This window comes from Dunckerocampus dactyliophorus, chromosome 7 (assembly GCF_027744805.1).
Source record: "Dunckerocampus dactyliophorus isolate RoL2022-P2 chromosome 7, RoL_Ddac_1.1, whole genome shotgun sequence".
Classification (NCBI taxonomy): domain Eukaryota; kingdom Metazoa; phylum Chordata; class Actinopteri; order Syngnathiformes; family Syngnathidae; genus Dunckerocampus; species Dunckerocampus dactyliophorus.
This window is the reverse complement of record NC_072825.1, coordinates 18,617,994-18,642,290: the sequence shown is the minus strand read 5'-3', so window position 1 is coordinate 18,642,290 and position 24,297 is coordinate 18,617,994.

Here is a 24,297-nt window from a genome sequence, read left to right as displayed (position 1 = left end):
CTTATTAGATAGAATATTACTTCTGAAGCAATAAATGGTAGGCAGTGCATGTGTGTACTTTATTCTTTGTCTTTATTTTTTTCATCACTCCCAGGACGTATTAACAAGCTTACTTTTTATCCTCAGAGGCGCAAGTTTAATTACAGTCGCAGAAGCGTCACCATCAGCCATGGAGGAGAATATGTAATGAAGGCTTTTTTGATTAAAACTAAAGTTTTCTGTTTTGACTTGCAAGTTTTATTAGCTAATATCTGGTTTCTGACTGGAGGATGCAATGTATTTTTCAATAACCTCATATTCATATAGAAGGTTAAGCTCTCCAAATCCAGGATGGTGAATATTTAGCAAGCAAAATGTCACACAGGAATATGGCATTAACCTTTTGATATTGAAGCACTCATTATGCAAGTTATCAACACTGAACATTTCTCTAATAACAGAACTTCACCATATTTCTGAATCTGACTGTATGTCAGTAGTGTTGGTGCATTATTTATTTATTTTACATATACTATCGCTTATACTACTTTGACACCATGTGAAGTTTTTATGAGCATCCAGAAATGCATTTTAAAAATGAAATTTATGATCATCCATTGCATGTTTCTCTTTGAGTAAATAATCCCATTCAAAACATTTTTTCACAAGGTTCATGTCACTGAGCTCAGCAATATTTACTTTATTATATGAAGTTTACACTCCCACCAAATTGCATTTCATGAATACTGCATGAAGGCTGACACCAAAGGAGGCATGACCCATCTTGTATGTCCCTTATACAGCTGCTATAGGGTGACACATAGGAGTGTACATCTGTTTAATTAATCAAGATACAATTATGGAGATGGCAGTCTGTTATTTTTAATTAAGAGAGGTCACAGCTCTGTCAGTATTCAGACTTTAAGACAGTTTATGATGAAATAGATAAAGAGAGACAATTAACATAACATAACCCACCACAACCTCCTGTTATATATATATTTTGTTTGTTTGTTTTTTAATGCTGAGGGAAATTTGTCATTTTTCAAATATATTTTCTAAAGCTCACCATGAGAAAAATATAATTTTAAAATTTCTATTAATATTACTAATAATATTATTGATAAATACAGTTTATACACTATGACTTGCAAGAGACAAAGTTAGGAAAAAAAAGGTACGGGTACTATTTGCTGCAAATTTTTTTGTCTGCATTTAAACCATCCCGGAGGAGCAGCTACTGTGTCACACGCAGCAACAAAATCCAGATCTTGTGTCAGCATAGAGGTCAATAAAAGTGACCGGAAAGTAACCTTACATGTTATTAGTTAGTAGATTTTGTTAGTAGATGTGTTATGATCAATGTGTTATGATCATCAACTATGGTTGATTATTTTTAATTGATGTGCTTATTGATATTGTGGCAAAATGAATGCTTGTAAGAAGTCATGGGTCAAGAGCTGACCTTGGATTCAGTCTTAAGAATATTTTCATTCTTTGCCACATGATCAAAACTGCTATAAAATGTTATATAACTTGGTTGCGACTATTTCTTTTTCTGTGTAAAAAGTAAACATCCAGTGGCAGGTGGCGCATTTCGTACCTGGGCCTTCAGTGGGGTCAGAAAAACGACCAGAATTTTTCTCTGCAGACACTGTGAAGGCTGCTATTGTTAAAAATATAATAATAAAAATGCTATACTGTATATGTTATGTTGCCATTCACCCTAACTGTGATTCAAACCGTGGTCCCCTCTGCCAAGCTCCGGCATCAGTATCCACCCAGCCACTTAGAAAAATGTTTAACTCTTAACATTATACATAACTGCCAGGTTGCTACAATACCATTACAGTTGTCCCTCGCTACATCGCGGTTTAAACATCATTGCCTCTCTATTGCGGTTTTAATTTAATAATTAATTAATTAATAAATGATCGCTCTTTCATGGTTGACTATTTTATTAGTCAAAAAATATTTAAAGACAAGTCATATGTAGTGTTCTGATAGTGTTATCAGTAATGTTACATTGAGAAATTACCTGCATTAAAGGAATAGTTCAGATTTTTTGACACGAAGTTGTATGACATCCCCATCAGCAGTGTAATGCATCAACAGTGTTTACATGCGGGGATTGACACTGCTGCGACGGGAGACTCTCATGTTGCAGCAGTCTCGATCCGCTGTGGAACACATACACAACAATGGACAGGCAAGAGCGCATAGTGACATGAACGGAGAGAAAATAACGCGACTGAAAGGTCTGACATTTTTGTTACCAACAGTTTTATTACTGTTATTACTGTTATCAGTTGTATTACTCTTTTGAACGCATATTGTTTTGAGAAGCCAAACTCTTTACTTAAATGTCCCCAGCAACTAACCAGAACTACGTTCCTCCTCTCTGAAATCCGACAAGAACTCCGCTCACGGGAGTGTTGACGCACTACACTGCTGATAAAGGGATGTCATACAACTCCATGTCAAACAATCTGAACTATCCCTTTAAGTTAGCCATGGATGAAGAGTCCGGCATGACATATTGAAAAAAAGTCTTCCTCCCATTCCCTGTGGTAGTGGTCCGTTTTTGGCTTTTTACTTTGTTCTTCTGCCCTACACAGTTCCAAACCAATTCTTATATTTAGAATAAATAAATTGGAGGCTAACTAGTTAGCTCGGTAGATTGTTATGCTAAAAGCGGATCTCTTGTGTTACTTCAGAGGTCCCGTAGCCTACACAAAAGTGGTGCGCAATGCGGTGTAAACAAAGCTACCAGTATTGTCGGCGTGTACGTCCATGTATGGCATATTAATGTTCGACTGGCTGTCCTGTATATCAGTCAAGTGACCAACATCATAATGGAGGATGAATGGGTGACAATAGGGTGATGTCGACTGAACAACAAGGAACTTTCCCATTTTAACAGTGAGTTATTTCTTATTATTGCTTGTCATGTCTACTATTTTAGGTAATTAGAGTATAAAGGTCACTATCGGGGTGTTATTTAATGTCTACAAGGCTCAAATAATGTTAAAAAATGTTTTTAGAAGGTCATAAACAGCTTTTCTATGTTCTAACTACGAAAATATTCCATTTACTAATATTGAATACTACTTTTTTGAAATTCACCCATCGCGGTTGGGGTTGGAACCAATTAACCGCAATAAACGAGGGACGACTGCACTACTAAAGCAAAACACCCACTTAACCCTTTACCTTCAAATACGTCATCAGCATCGAATAACTTCGAGCATTAGTAACTTCCACTGGTGATCACCGATGCTTGTAAATTTGGCACTCAGCCAAATGTAATAAGCGTAAATGGAACGGCTCTGTGACATCTCCAAACCTCTACACTACAACATCATCTGAAGCAGTTCAGGATCAATATTTATCTCAGAACATGACAAAAGCTTTTAAATAAAACACCTCTACTCACTAGAGATGTTAATTTCCCCTCCTAAATCAACATTTGTGGGCATAACTTGGCTTGTCATAGAGTTTTGCTCTGATCAATCAATCTGAAATGCTGAGCTACCTTAAATTTGATTGGCTAAAGAAACAGCCTCATTGCTAAAAGTGTTTAAGTGACATGAGCCAGCACTCCTGATTCTGAAGGCCCTGGGCAGATTAGATTGACATGGCAACATATACAAGCTGAAATCTGATTGGACAAAAAAAAAATATACATGTGTACTACTGGAAGCAGTGCAGCAAAAACACAAAATGAAAATAATCCATTAGGAATAAATAATACAATTTCATGAAACAAATACTAAAATTTCAGTTGTGAATGTAGGTCAGTGCTTCTGATAGTGGTTTGGCCAGCAAAGAGGGCCCACCACTGCAAACATCAATGTAGTTACTGTGGCTGGAAGCTGACTTTGTTGGCGATACGCAATGCATTTTAGACATACTGTAACAGAAAGTTGAATCATCCTTCTATCTTAGTGATAATAGCATAACATAAAAGACTCACTAAGAGGAAAATGAATATGAAGCGACTGTCTGCAACACTTCTAACCAAACCCTCCTCTGTAATCACAAAGTATCTGGTTTGTTGCCTTGACTTCCTTGACTTTGTTGTTGCTGTTATCGCTCTGTGGGACACAAATAGGTTTAAGTACTATGTGAAACAGAGAGAATGAAACAAGTTGTGGCAAGGGGGATGAGAAAAGCTATTCTCCCAAATTCTGTCCATGTGTGATCCATCTGGGCATCTTCCCTCTAACTACAGTTCTTAGCATCAAATATAAGGAGTTGTGGTAAATGGCCACCAATTCTATTGCAACCGGATAGCTTCTTAAATTTATGAGACAGATGACTTAGGCTATTCACACTGCAGGGTATGATGACCAAACTGGATTTTTTTGTAAAATCCAATCTTTTTATCTAGTTGTTCGCATTACCAAAAAATGCAACTTGTATTTGTGTAAAAAGTGAAGGCAATGCGTCCAGGAAGTGATGCGCATGCGCACAAAACACAGACGTCACACACGTGCGACTGTGTTTACCGAAGTACACTCATGATCAAAATCTTACGACCAGTTGAAAAATTGCGAGAATTTGCATTTTGCACATTTGGATCTTAATAAGGTTTTACGTAGAGCTACAATATGCAAAAACAAGAAGGGGGAGTGAGACAGAAAGCATTTTGAAAAAGTAATTTATTGAAAACAACAATTAAACTGAAATACGATGTTTATCACCTGACCAAAAGTTCAAGATCACATGCTAAAAAAAGCCAGAATCTGCTCAAAATTTTCATTTTCTGTCAGGCATTCACACTGTCATGCTCTCCTGATGGCTAAAGCTCAGAAGCTTTCTCTTTTTGAACGTGGTCGGGTTGTCGAGCTGCATAAGCAAGGCCTCTCTCAGCGTGCCATTGCTGCTGAGGTTGGGTGTAGTAAATAGGTCAATCTAAATTTTTTGAAAGATCCTGAGCCTTATGGAACAAAAAGGTCAAGTGGTAGACCCAAAAAAAAAAATCACACCTGCGCTGAGCCGAAGGATCCAATTGGCTGTCCATCAAGACACAGGGCGGTGTTCGACCTACATTAAGGCCCTTACTGGTGTCGACTGCAGCGCAATAACCATCAGACGGCATCTGCGGGAAAAGGGTTTAAAAAACAAAAAACTAATTCAAAGACCTCGTCTCCTTCAATGCCACAAAACTGCCCGTTTAGACTTTGCTAGGGAGCATCAAACATGGGACATTGAAAGGCGGAAAAAAGTTTTATTCTCTGATGAGAAAAAATGTAACCTTGACGGTCCAGATGGCTTCCAGCGTTACTGGCATAACAAGGAGATCCCACCTGAGATGTTTTCTACCCGGCACAGTGGAGGGGGGTCCATCATGGTCTGGGGTGCTTTTTCATTCAGTGGAACACTGGAGCGTCAGGTGGTGCAGGGTCGTCAAACAGCGGCTGCTTACATGCAGATGTTGCAGCGGGCATCTCTCTTGACGCCCTTGTCTGTGTGGTAACAGCTGAGTTTTTCAACAGGACAACGCTGCAGTTCACAATGCTTGCTTGACCAAGGACTTCTTCAGGGAGAATAACATCACTCTTTTGGACCGTCCTGCATGTTCCCCCCATTTAAATCAGATAGAGAACGTTTAGAGATGGATGGCAAGGGAAATTTATAAAAATGGCCAACAGTTCCAAACAGTTGATGCCCTTCGTGAAGCCATCTTGGAGCAATGTTCCCACTAGACTCCTGGAAACACTCGCATCAAGCATGCCCAAACCAATTTTTGAAGTGATTACCAACGAACGACTCATTACATCACTAGTGGAGCTACTCATTACTGAGTCCTACTGAGAAAATTTTGTGTTCTGGTTTGGAGATTTTTTTGTTATTTTTTGAGCGATGGTCTTCGACTTTTGATCAGCTGATAATCACCTATTTCAGTTTAATTGTTGTTTTCAATGAATTACATTTTCAAAATGTTTTTTGTCTCACTCCCCCTTCTTGTTTTTGCATGTTATAGCTCTACTTAAAACCTCATTAATATCCAAATGTGAAAAATGCAAATTCTAGCAATTTTTCAACTGATCTTAAGATTTTGATCAGGAGTATAAATGTCTGTCATTTGTGGTCTGTCCCATTTATGGCAATTTCAAGGATTTTGTGCAACCGGAGTCAACATTTTCTTAACCAAGTTTTTTCACATAGGTGATTAAGAAGGAAAAGGGCAGGACTGTTGGCTATGGCAGGACTTTGGCTATAGGTTGTAGTCATCTTTTCATTCCTGAGTCAGCTGGGATAGAATCTGGTTTGCCAATTAGGCTGAACAGCTTGAATGGTACAGAAATCAGACTAAATCATACTCTCCAGAGCCCGGACATGGCCATCGAGACTCTTTATTAACAGACTATTAATTTACTAGACTGCACTGTTCTCCCTTCGGTGTCCTAAAATGTGTTTGTTTTTTCATTAAGTATTCAAAGCTATAGATCATGTTATGCTTCACTGTAACTTTGCTCACTGCAACAAAGTTGATGACAAAACAGCAAAGGAAAAAAGTCTCAAGTGGACCACTGCCAAATTATATTTCTCAGCTCTGTTGCTTATGAGTATGAGAAAATCCTTTGGGATTCTTAACTGGAGGCAGTACTTTACAAATGTCTTCATCACACCAGTTTTATTGCTTTCAGATTCAGGTCATGAATTACTGGCATATAACACTCAATTATAGAACCAAATGGACATTCACGCTGTTGTGTTGATCTCTCCCGAGCTTTTAACACTATAAGGACCGTCAATTGCTTCACACCACACACTGGCTAACATGGTCTGTTAGATGTCCCCTCAGACTCATTGTGAGAGGCTAACTTGATGACAAGGAGCAAAGACGTTTTAGAGTGTCTGTTCCTGCTCATTGATCCTGCACATTGTGTGTGTGTGTTTGGGCATGTGTGTGCAGAAGGGAGAGAACAGAGGCGTAGGCTGCTGGTTATTGCCCCCATTGCTCTCTGTCATTTGCATCAACAACATGGCTTTATGTGTACCTCGCTGACTTATTGATATGAAATATAGTGATGGTGTCACAATCTCAGTAGCTCTGTGGTCTCCCTTCAGCTTGCCCTTGCAAAACAGAGACAGCAGTTTTCTCTTGCAATGAACATACTGTAGGTTCTTAAGAGCAGTACCTAAAATAACACACCCAACCCTTTAACTTAGGCCAATTCAAGCCTTTTTGATTTGAACCCTTCTTATAACTTAGAATTCAAATATACAACTCACATACAAATTTAGCAAACAACAAAAATACATGTAGTCAAATAGTAATTATAATAATTACTAGGGAGGGACCGGATACTCGTTAATAACTCATACATCTCCTCATAACCCGTAATCGTGATGAAAAAAAGTCCTCATTATGTATTCACTCTTCACGCTCTGTGATTGGCAAGTCACACACAGTGACCGCCCCTCCCGAGACACACTGTGCAGGCTTGAGCCACATAGGAGCTGACCGGTGCCTCATTCACGTACACGGTGCAATTGGCAAGTTTAAAACGGATCGTGTGGCATTGTCTCTGCTTTATTAGGTTTTCCTCAGCTCGCCTCTATTTCGGTTTAAAGTAACTTGGTAAACTTGTTTCGTAAAGTATTCGCTCATCCCTAATAATGACCTTCAAACTTCAGTACTAATGGCTCATCTTTCCTCCTTTCCCTCTGCAACCAAACAGCTGTTCATTCTTTGAGTGATTGATTGAGCATTTTTCCACCAATAGGAAGTCATGTTTAATTTGCTGATTTGTTTTTTCTTTGAAAGCGGCCACCTGCGTGACAACACAATGACAAAATTGTGGTGAACATTATTGATTATAAATCAGATTTTCCAGTTTATCATTTAAAGACTCAATCGTCAGTTCGTATTTTCGCCGCAAGTTGAAACGAAGCGTCAGTGTGGCTATCATTGGGGTATCAGGTGATTCTTTCAGGTGGTTATTTTAACATACTCTTGCTTTGTAATTGTGGTTGTACATTTGGAGCCACCCATTTTTGGGCAACCAACAAATGTGTTTCTAGGATGACTTTGTTGTCTATGTACTTTTATTGTGTGTCTCTTTTTGGTATTTTGTATGCATGTGATATTTTGAAATAGATTTTAGTGTAAATATCCTGTTTGACATGTCCCTTCAACACCGACTGGGAGTACAAGGTGTCCTGTTTGGCCTGAGGACCTGATCTCTGCTGTTTTTGGATGGTGTGGTCCTGACATCCTTATCTAACTGTGTTCTTTCCCAGGACATCAGCACCGCCATATCTGAAGCGATGTTTCTCAGTCGGATTTCACCTCCAGGTTGGGAGTCCTGCATAAGGTGTTGGGTCTTGGGGACTTAAAGTTGGAGGAGTAAAGCATAAACTTATAACTACAGCGGTCCCTTGATTAACGTCATTAATCCATTCCAGAAGGTCTGACTCAAACCAAAGTGGCCCGAAGAAAAGTTACCCAGAGAAAATAATCTAAAGCCAATTGTCCATTCCAGACGCCCAAAATTGTTAACACAAAACACATTTTATAGACAATAATTATAGTTTTATATGCAGAAAATGATGCAAAAATAATTACAAATTACAAATGAATGGACAACTGAACATATAGCATCACTTTTACCTAGTTTTGTTGGGGGGAAAAAAAAACATCAATTAACAAAATAAAACAAAATAAATATTAATCTGCTTCTAGAACCAATAAACATGTACCTTTACATTTAAAATAGAAAATGAAAAAAACACTGACGCAGTGACGACATGCTACGGTAAATTGAATGCATGTTTTTTTGTTGGAACCAGGAGTGAGTTGAGATAGGCAGAAACACAGAGTGTCACCCTCCATGCACCGCCGGCTTGATAGACTGTTTCGTGGGAACCGGAGATGTGTGTGTGTGTGTGTGTGTGTGTGTGTGCATCGCAGCCGATGATGGAGCCACCTCTGAGCCATAGCTCTGAAATGACAACTGTCTTCTCTTTAAGCTGTAAAATTCGGAGGTCTTGCACCCCTGTCTTGGCACGGTCCATCGCCTTTCTGTTTTGTGCGGCCAATGTATTTTGTGATACATCGTGTATCTACCTCTAGGGCAGCACATCTGATCAAAACAAACGCTGTTGCTCTACAATGGCGCTTGCGGCCCACAATGCATTGTGTGATCACATGCAAGTATCACAACATTTCGTCTGAGCCGCGTGATCCAAGATCACGACATAAACAAACCGGATGTCAGTTTGGACGCTAAACAAGCGGGCGAACGCAAGCCAACGCAAACTTTTAGCAAAAATTTGAGATGTTAACCGAAAAATTAGCTAACCTGGGTGGACCTTAACCAAGGTACCACTGTATTGCATTACAGATAGTCACAAATTATACGACTATTCACACAATATACAGTATATGAACTGTATTTTTGGCCAGAATACGTATATGTACTACGGGTATGAGACACATGGGACACATATCGTAAATATGTTAATAATGTTAATAATATCATACCAATACCACAAACATTTGAAACTTTACAGTGCTGTCCAAAACACTGTACATGGGTCCTTAAGCCATCATACTATTCATTGAGAAAATGACACCCATATTGGGATACATAATAAACAAAATAAACAACACCAAAAACTCATTTTGAAGCATACTTTTAGCCTTTTCATGAATACTGATATGAACTACAACCCATTTGCAGCAGCACATTCACTCAGGCTGTAATTTATGATTCAATCTGTAACTACCTCATTTGATCCCATCCTTGTTATGCTAATTTCCACTCACAATGGAAGCAAATCAGGTTGATTTAACTGTGCAAACCTCGTGAGTAAAGCATTATGTTTGTGTGCGGGCAGCGCATGGATTGCTGCGGTTGTGATTGTGCATTTGTATGAGTTCGAGCTCACATACATGCTAGTTTATTTGTGTGTGTCTGTCATACAGCATACAGTTGTCACAGAACTAAGAGGTGTTTTTGTTCAGAAGCTGAAGCTCCTAATCTGCATTTTAATATCATTTTCACCCGGTGAGCTGCTTCCGTCGTACTTTAAACCCGAAACCTACTTTGAAGTGCACTACACAGAATATGCAATGAAAAGACCCACTGAAATCACATATTATTTTAGATATCAGTTGTAGCTTTTTAAAATTTACTGATGATTGAATGAGTAAATCACTCTCTCATAAGCTTGTTTTCATTGAGAGAAAGTGTTAACAGGCAAGTCATATTTTCTTAGTGATAGACTTGATTTTTATCAAAACACACCATCCATCTATCAATCCATTTTCTACCGCCTATCCTGTTTAGGGTCACCGGGAGCTGGAGCTCATTACAGATGGCTTCGGATGAAAGGTGGACTACACCCTGGACTGGTCACCAGTCAATCACAGGGCACATACAATAAAAACAGACAATCATTCACACTCATTCACTGAAATCACGTGAGACAACCACAAGACCGTCAGTGAAAAAAACCTTCCTACGAAAATATATTGATGGCATTTACATACTTAAAAATACTCTACATTGTAAGACCAACTATTTCCACGTCTTACAATATTGATTCATTTTCTTCTGCTTGTCCTGACCAAGGCTACAGGTGACCGGGAGCCTGTCCCAACTGACTTTGGGCGAGTTGTGGGGTACAACCTGCACTGGACTAGTCAGTCACAGAACGCATACAGGCTAATACCCATTCACACTCACATTCATACCTAAGTGCGATTTAGGGCGTAGTCACACGAGGCCAGTTGTTCCATGCTTCAGCCCACTTAAAACCGAAAGCATGGAACATCTGATGGGTGTGCATCCACTCGCGGCACAATTGGAAGAGGCGGCCTAGGGCCCGGACACGATTCCATGCACACGCACGCGCGCAAATTAGAGGAGTCACATCAATGACTGTATTGCCATCGCTCATAGCAGATTATTTGACGATAACCGATACAATTCATTATAGAAATAAAACACGAACATAAAAAGAAATAAAATACAAACGTGAAAACCAACAGCACGCTCACTCAACTGTGCGTAATGAAGATGTGTTATTTAATTCAGGTGCTCCACTTGCGAAAATGAATAACAGTGGCAAACTTGTACACAATAAATAATCAGAACGACTCAAAATAAGGGTGAAAATAGTCAACATACGTTGAGAGACTGTTGTAATACAGCAGAATAGAACATTTCATTGAATTAATGCGATCGCATCCCTTGCGAGTTATTAATGACAGCAGCAACTCCGTTCAAAAGAAATCATATAATGATATTATAATGATATTATGGAACTATTTCACAAAGTTAGAAAAAGTACAATAAAACAGTACAATAGAAGTGATGGGGAATGAAAACGCGCCACAGCATGATGAGCACAGGTCAGTGAGGGTCAGGAGGGGGGTGTGGGGAATCGCGGCCAAGTCCAGCACGGTATGAACGGCCTTGTGTGAGTACGCTCTGAGAATCTCCAATTAACCCAACATGTATGTTTTGGGACTGTAGGAGGAAACCAAAGTACCTGGAGAAAACCCACACAAGCACGGAGAGAACATTCAAATTCAAACAACAGAGGTCCAAGCTTGGATTCAGACAACTGTATGCTTCACTGTGCTGCCTCTCTAAAAATATACTTTAAAGTACATTAAGTAAATATTAATTGGCGACTCTAAATTGTCCATAGGTATGAATGTGAGTGTGAAAGTTTGTTTGTTTATATGTGCCCAGCGATTGGCTGGCGACCAGCCCAGGGTGTACCCCCTCCCTGTCCTCCACGAAGCGAAGATTCATTTACAGTATTCTAGGCGCCCTACAGCTGCCTAACTTCTGTCTTCATTCAGCATGTACGATGCTAAACAGGAAATAGGCAGCCCTGCACGAAGGAGATTGATTGATTGGTCTACAGCCAATCACAACGCAGAAAATAATGGGCGGGTTCTCCCCCTAGCCAATCAGGACTGTTGTGGCTCTATACACAGGCAAAGAGGACAGTCAGGATATGTCATCAAGTCTCACATGAGTACACAACACCCTCTACTGGTAGCAGTAGTAAATACAATAACAGACACATGCAACAGACCACCAATAGATCACTCATACACCACAAGGAAGCAGAACGCAATGCGCATTCATTCAAGATTCAAGAGTTTTATTGTCATATGGATAGTAAAACAGGCAGTTATACTATGCAATGGAATTCTTATTCTGGTCATTCTCCCAAGAAAAGAAAGAAAACACAAGAAAAAGAATAAGAACATAAGAAACATATGTACCAATAAATTAAGCAACAACAACAGAAGAGACATTAATACAGATAAATAATACAAATAAATAAATAAATAAATAAATAAAGTGCTATGAGTGCGTGTGTGTGTGTGTGTGTGATGCGTGCGGCGCATGCACTGTTTAAAAAAAATTTGCAAAATTGCACTTTAAAAAAATCCGCAAAAAAGGGAAAATCCATGAAAGGTGAACCGCGATGTAGCGAGGGAACAGTGCATATGTTTCCCAAAGTGCATGTAAAACTGTCATTAGTAACACATTAGACGATTCACAGTCCTGCGGCTCAGTTTTCCTGCCAGATTTGTACAATGTTAATGCCGATTCGGAACACTGCAGCCCTGCAAGCACCCCTGCTGTTCAAAAAACACCATAAACGATTTCTTTCTTACCCTCAAAAAGTTCATGCACTCTAAAACAACACAATAGTGTGTCATCTGGCACCCTTACCTGCAGTCATTGACAGGACCACATAATGTGCATGTGGTGAGGAGAAAGATTATGGGTTGAGTTAATATCACACCGTGTCCTAAAAGAAACAATTTATTGAATGTGTGAACAGCTAAACAGCTGGTGCTTCACATTTCCTACAATAAATCAAATTAGGAGCACTGCGTTATCAGGTAGTTAAGCATGTCTTTGCTGCAAAATAAGGTTTTGATATTCATGGTTAAAACAAACTGAATTGAAAACTGTGTCAATTCTCAAATCTGCAAAAGTGTAAATAAATAGATGAAGCACTATCCTAACAAGTCATCAGATTAGGGCACACTTATATCTGATCAGAAATCATTATGATTAGACTCTCTTTGAGTCTCTGTGTTTCCTTTCTGTTTCTCAACTAAAATCTACCACCTTTCCTGTTTTTTTCATTCTAGAAATCATTTTTTTGTTCCCATCTCAACTCTGGGTGAGTATGTGTGATAGGACCCGCCAGTTGAAAGGAGGAGTCAGGTCAGTCTTTACTGGCGTTTTGGTACAAACTGTAAACGCTATTTCTTCTATTTAGCCTTTCTTCTGGGTTCTTTGGACTCCATTGCTATCAGAGAAGTAAAAAGTAAAAAAAAAAATAAGAGCAATATACTTGGTTACAGTGCTGGACTGATGGATGCTAGTCATCAATGAGGAAGATCAAAAAATAGCCTACAATGAAAGTACACAGAGCATATATAGCAAAAAGTGAACTTTAAGTTTGTGTAGAAGTGAGAGTTAAGCTTGTGTGAGCGTGAACAACGCATCTATTGTGTGTCTCTGAGTATTTTATATCAGTCATATGTGGTGTAAGTGTTGTGCAACTCTGATTGTGCTAAGTGGGTGTGCGTATTGTAAAGGCCTCTATGAGAAGCAATTAGACTGACAATGCACTGAGATATTAGACTGAATCTAAAAGTGTAATCGTAATAATAGCTAACAAAACTCAGTCTCAGCCGCTCAGACTTTCTCTCAGCCTAAACACCAATTTAAAGGCTCTGGCTTTTCTCTCTTTCTCTATGTGTCTTACACACACACACACACGCACACGCACACACACACACACACGCATTAACACACAGCTGTGCATGTGTATGCACACAGGTCTTTGAACAATGGGCATGTGAAATTAGGAGTTTTGTCCTTCTGCTACACATGTGCAGGCTTAGCATTAAAGAGTCAGGGGGAGGGGGTAAAACAAGAGACACAAGGACTTTGAAAGCAGATGGACCTAAAGGCAATGTCCTTCAAAGAGTGTGTTGTTCAAAGACATTTGATGAAGAAGTGTTAACAGGCAGAGAGTAGATAAAGGGTAAAAAAGTGAACTTATGTGAGATGATGAGCGGATTGCCTCACATGATGTGTTTTCTTTTACACACACACTGACCATAAAAACATTTAACCTTTAAACTTTTTGATTTATTTGAAACTATTACTAGAACTCTTCAAAATAGAAATAATATCGCATAATCAAGCAAACGCCAAATTGTCTTAAATGTCTTAAATGCTTTCTTTTAATTGGAAATTAGTATAACTCAAACAATCAGCTTTTCTGTGTTCCTCAAACAAGTGGCTGCACCAGGTTGTGTGCATGCTTTGGAATTACTGCTGCAAATGTGCCTTTCAAAGCCTTGACCTTCACCTCCTGTGCTATTCTAAACCGTGACTGTAAACAAACGTATGGAAAACTTTCCAATAACCGAGCACGGAATATAACACATATGCTGCAATGCGGCCACCTGTCTTGCAAGTGATCCCAGATTTTGAAGTGACATTTAACAAACTGCAGTCAAGGCCTCACAATGGCACATGCTTGATCTACTGTCCATTGTTCATCTTGTGTGAAATAGCTCCACCTGCTGGCTAGTGGTAAAATATCTGGTTCATTATTGCTCATGGTGTTGAGCCACAGCAGTAACATACTGTATGTTACAAGATATTGGAATGCCTTCTCAAAAAGTATATGCAGTTTGATAGTGTGACATCCTGTTTAGTGACACTGTGTGATTAGGTGAGCTGAAAAAAGTTGCTCTGATGTTTGAAGTTGTTTTTACAATGAAGTTATGAATTAGTATTAAACGACAGTGGTCTAGTATACCAAAGTGCAACCTGTAGTACTAAAAGGAATGCTTGAGTTCAACTTGAGACAACGCAATCAGCATTTGTCCTTATATAACAGTACAAATATGAGCTGTTCTGAGGAGGCTTTTTTATTATTATTTAGGCAACACACCCCTCAGAACTCTCTTGACTTTTTAACATCTTTAACACAGTCGTCCCTTGACACATGCCGAATTTCTTTGAATTTGCTTCACTCTATCATGGTTTTTCATACATACATTCATGAAGTCATGCTTTTTCATGGTTCAAGGCCTATTATTAGTAAAACAATATGCATATTTAAACCATTTGCATAATGCATTTTTTGCCTAAATTAAGCATTTTCAAGCATAAAAATGGCTAAATATGAACTAAAATACAAATATAAGCCATTAAAAAGAAGATTCAAATAGTGAATGCAGTATTCTACATTGACCACTATGTGTCAGTAATTGTTCAGTGAGACCAGTGCCAGACTTGTCCACTCTGACAACAGGCTTTTATTGTGGGTTTAAATGATCTCACAACAGGCACAATAATAATAACATGGGCTACTGTTGAGGCAGTAACCCACGGAAAGCTAAAACGCAACTCTGAACCCTCAACGCCACTGCCTGTCCTCCTCCTATTCTGCTCTCCTACTAGCACCGGAACACATTTACTGCAGCATACACTAGCACAAGTTTTATTTAAGTTTTGTTAAAATGTTTATTTATGATATAATTATATTTTTTAACACTATTTTCTCTGATTGTATATACTATAGTGGATAATATGAATGTAAAGGTGACTATGTGGCTGTTCTTTCATGTCTAGAGGGCTCTAATAATGTTAAAAACATATTTAGAAGATTCTAAACAGTATCACAGTTACTTTGTGGAAAGTTATCTTTCATGGTTGAGTCTGGAACCAATTCACCGCGATAAACAAGGGATAACTATATTCTACATGAACTCATAGCAAAGGAGGTGATGTAATAGGAGACCTTGTCTATAGTTTTAACCTAGTCTACATGGTGCAGTGTGAGTTTTCTATGGCCTGAAAACAGGCTGATACAATAGTAACATATTCAGGTAACATTGTTTCAACTGTGACCAAGGCCTTCGAATTAGTAACCTCTGGCCTCACGAATCTTCTTCAATGGACAACAATTCCCTCAGATAGACTCCAAAAATCTCGTAGAAAGTCTTCCCAGAAGAGTGGAAGTTGTTAAAGCTACAAAGGGCAGACTGAATCCATATATCATCCACTTCCTGCCAGGTGGAATGGCATTTTTGTCAAGCACTGTATTATAAATATTGTGTACCTGTCTGAATCATACAGAGCATGTGCATGATTATTTGCTTGCTTACACATGAAGACCATCATTTTTCATGCAAACTTGTGCACACTGTCTGTATGACTCCTAGTAACCTATGAGGGATTAATCCACAGGTAGAGTTCTTTGCTTTTACTGTCAACCTGTCGTCAGTCACTAATATGTGGCGGCACACACTCTCATGCACACATAATTCTATTTCAAGGTGTAGCCTCAATTACTGGGCAACACATCCTGAGCTTCAGAACAGAGCTTTTATTTTTTTGTTTTGTTTTTTTATTCTGATTATTTTCATTTAAGTGCCTCAAAAATGATTTAATCTATTTTTGTTCATGAAGCCCTGTTGCTTTGATTTTGCTTTCTTATAACAGCTGGACTGGGTAAAAACATACAAAAAAAAATGTTTTGTGAAAAACTTTGAAGCATCCAAAGCCCTTTAACAACGCTAATGGTGCCACCTAGAGGTGCATTAGTAGGTATCATGCATGAAACCTGCATTAAACATTGAATGTCTCAGAATATTAAATTTGATGGTCAGTAAATTATTTCTTGTTGATATTTTGTCAAATACCTCTTTCTCATCATGGCATCACACACACACACATCAACCTTCCTTATTCAGCGTCTCTCCAGGTTGCAGAGGTAGGATGACCCTCCTGGTGTGTAACTATGTGTGTAACCATGAACAGCACCTCCGGGGTAATAGAAAGGTTGTTGTTGTTGCATGCGTGTGTGGGTGTGTGTGTCAGTGTATGTGATGTATCATGAAATATATTCATATGTGTGTGTGTGTGTTTTCATGCATCTCTTGGGGTAGCCCAGCTATAGCCAGCTGTATATCACAGCTGTCTCCCATGTGTAACTTCAAAGTGGCAACATGCACGGTTCAGGCTATTTATGACACAGTTACAGGAAGGACATGTGTGTTTACGCTGGTCTTTATATCACATGGACGTACACAGCGATACTGCTCACCTTCCTTCTCTCTGTCCTCTTCCTTTCAGTATGTCAGTAAGTTTCTCTGTGGTTTGGGTATAAGAGACCAGCAGAGAACCCCCTCTAGCCCAAGAGCGAAGAAGCATGCATGCTAACATGTCTCGTGTCCTTCACCTAACAAGAAACAGAAACACTTTGAAAACTTTCTGGCCATAGTGTATTTGTGTCTGTACCTGAACATTTCCGTTAATTTGAAAATACTTAAAAAATCATGGTGGGGGATCAAAAAGGAAAACCTAATAAAAAAAAAAGTGTATGGCATACCTAAAAAGGCAATTGCAAATTAAATGTGTGTTCCATTTATACAGACTTTATTGCTGTTCCGCATTGACAGCAGTGATGCATTTTGAAACTTGGTACCATAATTAGGGCTTGCGGAATCGCGGAATATGCCAATAAAAATGGAATCTACTGTGGAATTTGACGAATGAAATACTGTCATCGTGAGGAGAATGAGCTTCTTTGTGAGGAAAGATATCCCCAGCGGACCCCTAATTCCGAGTGGCATCTCCTCACAAACATTAACCCACCCCCTTCCGAACTAAACAACATGGTGAAGCGGCCACCTGAAACACTGGATAAGTCGGCAAAAAAAAACTTGGAAACTAATCTCTTACTCATCACAGAGTGTGAGTGGAAGCTAGCTGGGTTAACTTGATTTAGCAGAGCATGCTAGAGCGACTGTGTGTGAGCAACGCAGGCTGTATGAGTGTGTTTACAACATGTTGTGTTTTACCGCTTGTTAACTAAGCGATTGGAATTGAATCGTTGGCTACATCTTCCTTAACCACAAGCACAGGCATTGCAGTTTGATGAGTATTTTGTAGCAATGTGTGCAGAGGCTGACATCCCATTAGGAAAGTTGGTGAAGCTACATCCATTTCTGAAATACTGGGCAAAATTGTTAAATGATGTATTACATCAACAAATAAGGATTTTTGCATGCAATTAATGGACATTTTATTCACTGACACAAGAAGCACACACTCTATGATGGAATAATAAATGTAAAAGGTAAAAGGTGATATTGTTTCAAGTAATTTCTTGTAAGTAATGAAATGTGCCGACAGATGCTTTTTAAAATGTATTGCTCACCTTAACACGGCAGATGCAGCACTCAGTTCCAAACTCATTCACACATTTCTCACACTACAAGGAACTACACGGTACCAGACACCCCCGGCCTCTTTGACGGCCAGAAGAACTTCTGGCCGTCAAAGAGGCCACTACGGCCACTACTTGAAACACAACATCTTCAACACTTCCTCATTATCCACCAATCACTTTCACAGCAAGGTGCATTCGCAAACACCAGTATTCTGAACATCAACATTACAACACAAGCATGTTGTTACAGTAACTTCATTTTGCTCAATTAATACACAACTCATACATGCAGGATTACAATTGCAACAGGAGTCTAACATTGCCAGAATTGAGTATCGATTATCAAATCGAGTTTGAATTGTGCAGAATGTATGTACTTTATTTTTTTCACATTCCCCGTGTTCTGTAATGTTGCTGGTTTTGCTGTGATAATTATTACAACTTGTGACAACTTAGTATTTCATATTGGTGAATTTATTACATAGTTATCATTTTCGATTATCAAAGTACATAAGCTATTATTCTGTTCAAATTGCATGTCATAAAACTAAAAATAAAAAGGCACTGTTTTATGTACAAGACTCTAAAATGTCCATAGGTATGAATGTGAGTATGAATGATTGTTTGAGTATATGTGCCCTGCGATTGACTGGCGACCGGTCCAAGGTTTACCCCACCTCTCTCCCAAATTCAGCTGGGATAGGCTCCAGTATACCCCCGCGACCCTAGTGAGAATAAGCGGCATAGAAAACGAATGGATGAATGTCTATGGACAAAACATAATATGTATGTAACACCCAACCCTGATTGGCAGTAAGACTTCCATTGCTCGTTTCTTCTTTGTCATGTTTTACATCATATTACCACAAACATGAAAAGCATAAGGCAGGCTCTTCTGAGGAAGCTTGTAAAAGAAAAGGAAAGCAAAAGTGAAGTTAAATTAGACATTGTAAAACGCTCAGTGGAGAAATCAACATTGGCTGCATCCCTGTTTTAAGATGCTCAAACGCCAAGACCATCACAAAGGATAAAGATGGTATTCTTGAAGATGTGAAAAGATCTTCTACTGTGAAATGGACAGTGATAACTAAGCATCGTAGAGGTCTCCTTATTGAAACTTCCTCCTTCCAATAAGCCTTTCTCTCCCTTGCAATGCCCCTTACAGTGTGCAATTGTTGTGTTGTCTTTTTTTTATTACTCTTTTGTTTAATTCTTGTATTTTATCTTTCTATTACTATATTTTATATGTCCTTAATGTGTTCTTTGTACAGTATGAATGGCTTAGGTGTTCATTTGGTTATAATTGAGGTGTAAGCTACAACCTACTTTAAAACTGACATCACAGTCTAGGAACAGAAATCATTCCTAACTTGAGGACATATTTTATCTTTGTACTTGTATTAAATACTATAAACAGCCACTCGATATAAGGTGGATTTCATAGTAAATTATTAATTATATAGTGGGTACCTTTTTGCAACTCCTCCAAGAACTAGAGTTCTTCCCCGACACAAGTTTCTGTCTCTTCTGTCTGCTCCTGTGTGACAGAGTCAGTCGCGCCACAGCAGGACGTGAAATAGTGCTGGAGGCAGGTAGAGTGGCAGATGGAGGTGGTGGATGCAAAAGTGCGGCACAAAATCACACTTGACAGCAGAGGTGGTGGAGAAATGTGTGACACTGCAAAACAACAAAAGGGGAAATTTTGTTTGTGTGTCAGCATATGGGAAACAAACTGGTCTTTTTGAAGGTTTGAAAGTATTTCTCCTCTTCTTCCTGCGTTTGTAGTTGCAATGATCAGCAACTCACACCAACAATCAATGTGTGTCAGACCAGTGAATTGTAACATTAAATTCTGAGGAAGTCTGCAGGATATGAACGTTCACCAGTGTATTGTCCTCTGAGGTGATGTAGACACTGAATGTGTTTATTAATATGTGTGTGCGTGTGTGTGACTAAATACCAAGAGGGGGGCCAGGCAGAAGCATCTGGGGAGGCCTTCCTCTCCTGTCATCAATAAATGACTAGTCCATGTGAAGAGTGCAAACCATCAACCTCCAAGACCTGACACAACTGAAGACAAAATACAAAGTGATATATTGATATATACGTTATATAAGAGAGTGAAAAGGTTACCGTAGATATTGATATGAGTCAAATGGCATCATAGACACTCACAGTGGCACTTATCTGCATTCAGTTGCTCAGTGAACTGCATTTGTTGTGGTATTTCTATTTATCCATCCATTTTTTACAACACTTCTCATTAGGGTCACGTGTGATGTGGGCATACCTCAGTGGCTTTGGGTGAGAGGCCAGTTACAACCTGGACTGTTTGCCAGTCAATTGCAGGGCACATATTGTTATACCATAACATACATTTTTCTACAGTAATGCACATTTTAAGACACACTGTTGGCAAACATTGTTGGCGAGGGTATGTTGGAGCCTATCTTAACTGACTTTGGGCGAGAGGCAGGGTCTGGTCTGGACTGGACTGGTCACCAGTCAATCAGTACTATTAGTGAATTATTATATAAAGCATACATGCTAAGTATAACAAATGACTATGTAATGATTAACTAGATCTGTCTCCGAGTTGTTCTCACTTAAACAATATGAGTAATGTGTTAACTTCACAGCTGCATAAAAAGGGCCACCATCATACTCAATATTACTGTATGTTGTTATTTGTTTGTTGTCTTAAATTAATTTTTCCAACAGCTATCAGTCTCTCAAGAGGCAAAATACGCTGAATGTGTTGAATGCACGTTTATTTTTATGCATTGTTTTGTTTCAAGATTTGTTTGCTGGTTTGTTTTCAAGCAAAACTGAAAACAGGATGTTCCCACAAAAGTTGTTAAAATTCTGTATGGTTGATATGTTAAAATCGGAGTGGCCTCCAGTGCTTTAAAAAGAAACAGGATGGAGAAAAGGAGTGGGAGGAAGAAAAACAACGGTAGTAAGGGAATACCCAGAAGAAGCCAGGTAGGAGAGGATGCTGTCAGTTTTCAGGAGGCGCTTAGGGCATCGTGTTCAACACACACAAGACTGGTGTTTCACAACACACTCAATTTACAAGTTATTGTGCCATTAACTAAGGAGCCTAAGTATGAAAATGGATTGATTAGTGTAGAAAGCTTTTAAAACCATATTATACTCTCTGAAGCAAGGCGCACTGTGCCACCCTTGATATACATAGTTGGAGCAACAAGTATTTGGCGTGACATGAGTTTTTTATGATTATGCCATTTTACACCACCACATATGATTTGTAATAAATAGGGGTGTAACGATTCATCCTCTACATCGATGCATCGATTTATATTCCCATGACTCCACTGCATCGATCAGCAAGTTTCCATTCCAGACGACATACCTTTATACTGATCTAACATCATTCAAAAGGTAATAAATGGATTGAATCGATACCCGGAAGTAAGGCATTGGATTTGAGCACGGCAGGATTTATATGGATGTGTGTTTTTTTAGCACTTTTAATGATAAAGATGTTAAACATTACTCAATTCAGTCTGCCTGTCTGTGACGTCATCGTCTTCCAGGTATGTGGTGGTTATGGGAAATACAGTTGATTTGCTGCTTCTTCTTTTGGTCAGTTCCTTCACTTCATTCAGTATTCATATTTAACTCATCTTTACTTATTTTAAAGTCCTTTTAAGTGACATTTATGGGGACTGTGTTGGTTAATGTTAATTTACAACATTACCCATGAGGATAGCGTAGGGGAGGAACGCAGAAGAGTATGTACGCTGTGCTGACCGAGAATAAAGAGTTGAGATATACTACTGCACACAGCTGTACCTGCTTTGTTCTTAAGAGACAAACGTAACAGGGACAATGTGCAAAGTAAGGACGTTTTGTACACCCTAAACGGTAGTTAACGGTCCAATAGCAGTGACGTTTATTGACGTCATCTTCCTGCACGGCGCCTCTGCCTCCATCGGCCTGTACAGGTGAGAAAGTTTCAACACCTAATTAAAGATACTATATCACATTCATTTGCTGAGGAATTTGCATAATGTCCCTCGCCTTTGGGTGCAAAGTGCAGGTTTGGATTGCACTACTTTAAATAAATAATTGATCATGGCAAGCTATACCACCCTCTGTTCATCCTCATTTTGTATTGCATTTTTAACAAATTTGTTGTACTCGTTGGCAATTTATTTTTAAGTATGTCAGCATTATTAATAATTTATACCTGATTCCCTTACAAAAAACAATGGGAATCAAGGAAACTTCACCTGCACTGTCCAGTATCCTGATATTTATTTCACAGTCACACTGGTTGAATTTTTGGTTTAAAAGTTACTGAGTCAATGTCAAGTTATTGAATCATTTCGGATCTCATCACTCTAAATGAACCAATATCGTCCTTGAATCATATCGGCAACCACTAATCATGACACGAATCAAACCGATATTAAAAGGAATCATTACACCCCTAGTAATAAAACAATGAAGATGTCATTGAGGTGGAGATAATTGCCTGTCTTTAAGTTTCACTAACATAAAGCAATTGCATTCCTGTCACAGTAAAGAATGTATTACAGTGTTTAACTTGTCCACTCTGTTCTATTCACATAAGAAATGTATATCTTCAATCCTATCCGTCTGTTGTTCATATTGTTTGCCAAAGATGACAATTGGGTTTCTTACTTTTATTTAAATCTAATTTGGAAGATTGAAGATTAACATTCAATTGAATCCACAATTGATTCAATATTGTATTGCTTTTTTATACATGCAATTGCCATTCATATACATATTACATTTCTTCATTTCATAAAAATGCAGTAACCAAGCAACTATAATCTATATTATAATTGCAAGTCCACATAATAATGTAACAATCTTACAGTACACTATTAACGCTCTTACCCTGGAGTGGAAAAGCTAAATTAGGAATTTGTATTAAACAAGCTTCTGGCTATACTTACCAATGAACCACTCTCTCTGAATGTGTGTCTGCATGCTTGTGTGTCCATGCAAACCTAAATACTGGCCTAAATTGAATATGCATGGTCATTTCAGATTTAATTTGCCTCACCATGTGACTAATTTGTGCTCCAATAAATAGCATATGCCCAAGGCCATATAACGTCACCATCCATAGGTTCTGAAAAGGCTTTAGCAGTCTGAGATACAAAGGTTGGAAACAATAATTTGCTACTCTTGTTTAATTATACATCACAGGACCAAGAGACCAAGTTATGTTTTCTATTAACAAGAAAGCAATGTAAAAATTTATTATGTAAACTATGTTTTGTACAGATGAAAAGTGTGATACTCCGTCTGCAATTCGAAATTTGTCATACAAGGAACTTCTGCTCACGCTGGGTAAAGGTATCTTTACTCTCTTACTTTGATAAGAATTCAGGAAAACATTATCGTGCTGCTTGTTGTCAACAATATGAAATGGATATAAATGAAATGGAATGTTTTATGTGACAAACAATGATTCAATTAATGCCTTGTCAACATGGTACTTTCATCAAAGCAATCATTCACGCTCACATTCATACCTATTGAAAGTTTTTGTTGCTTATAGTTTGTTATCTCTAATGCTTCCAAATAAGAGCCGCACGATGGCCCTCGATGGTTAGCATGTTGGCCACAAAGTCAGGAGATCGGGAGGATCTATGTTCGAAACTCCATTGGGCATGTTCTCCCCGTGCATGTGTTTTCTCCGGGTACTCCGGTTTCCTCCCACATTCCAAAAACATGCATGTTAGTTTGGCGACTCTAAATTGTCCATGTGCCCTGCGATTGGCTGGCAATCAGTTCAGGGTCTACCCCGCCTCTCGCCCAAAGTCAGCTGGGATAGGCTCCAGCATACCTGTGACCCTAATTAGGATAAACAGCATAGAGGATGGATGGATGATCTTCCAAATATGGCCAAATCCCAATTCTACCTCTTACCCCTAATCTCACCCCTTACCCTAGGTTTTGCGCATTCACAAGAATCATGTGGTGTCCCAATTCTCCTTAAATTGAGGGGTAAGGGGTGTACCGAAAGAAGCATATAAATGTAAGTAA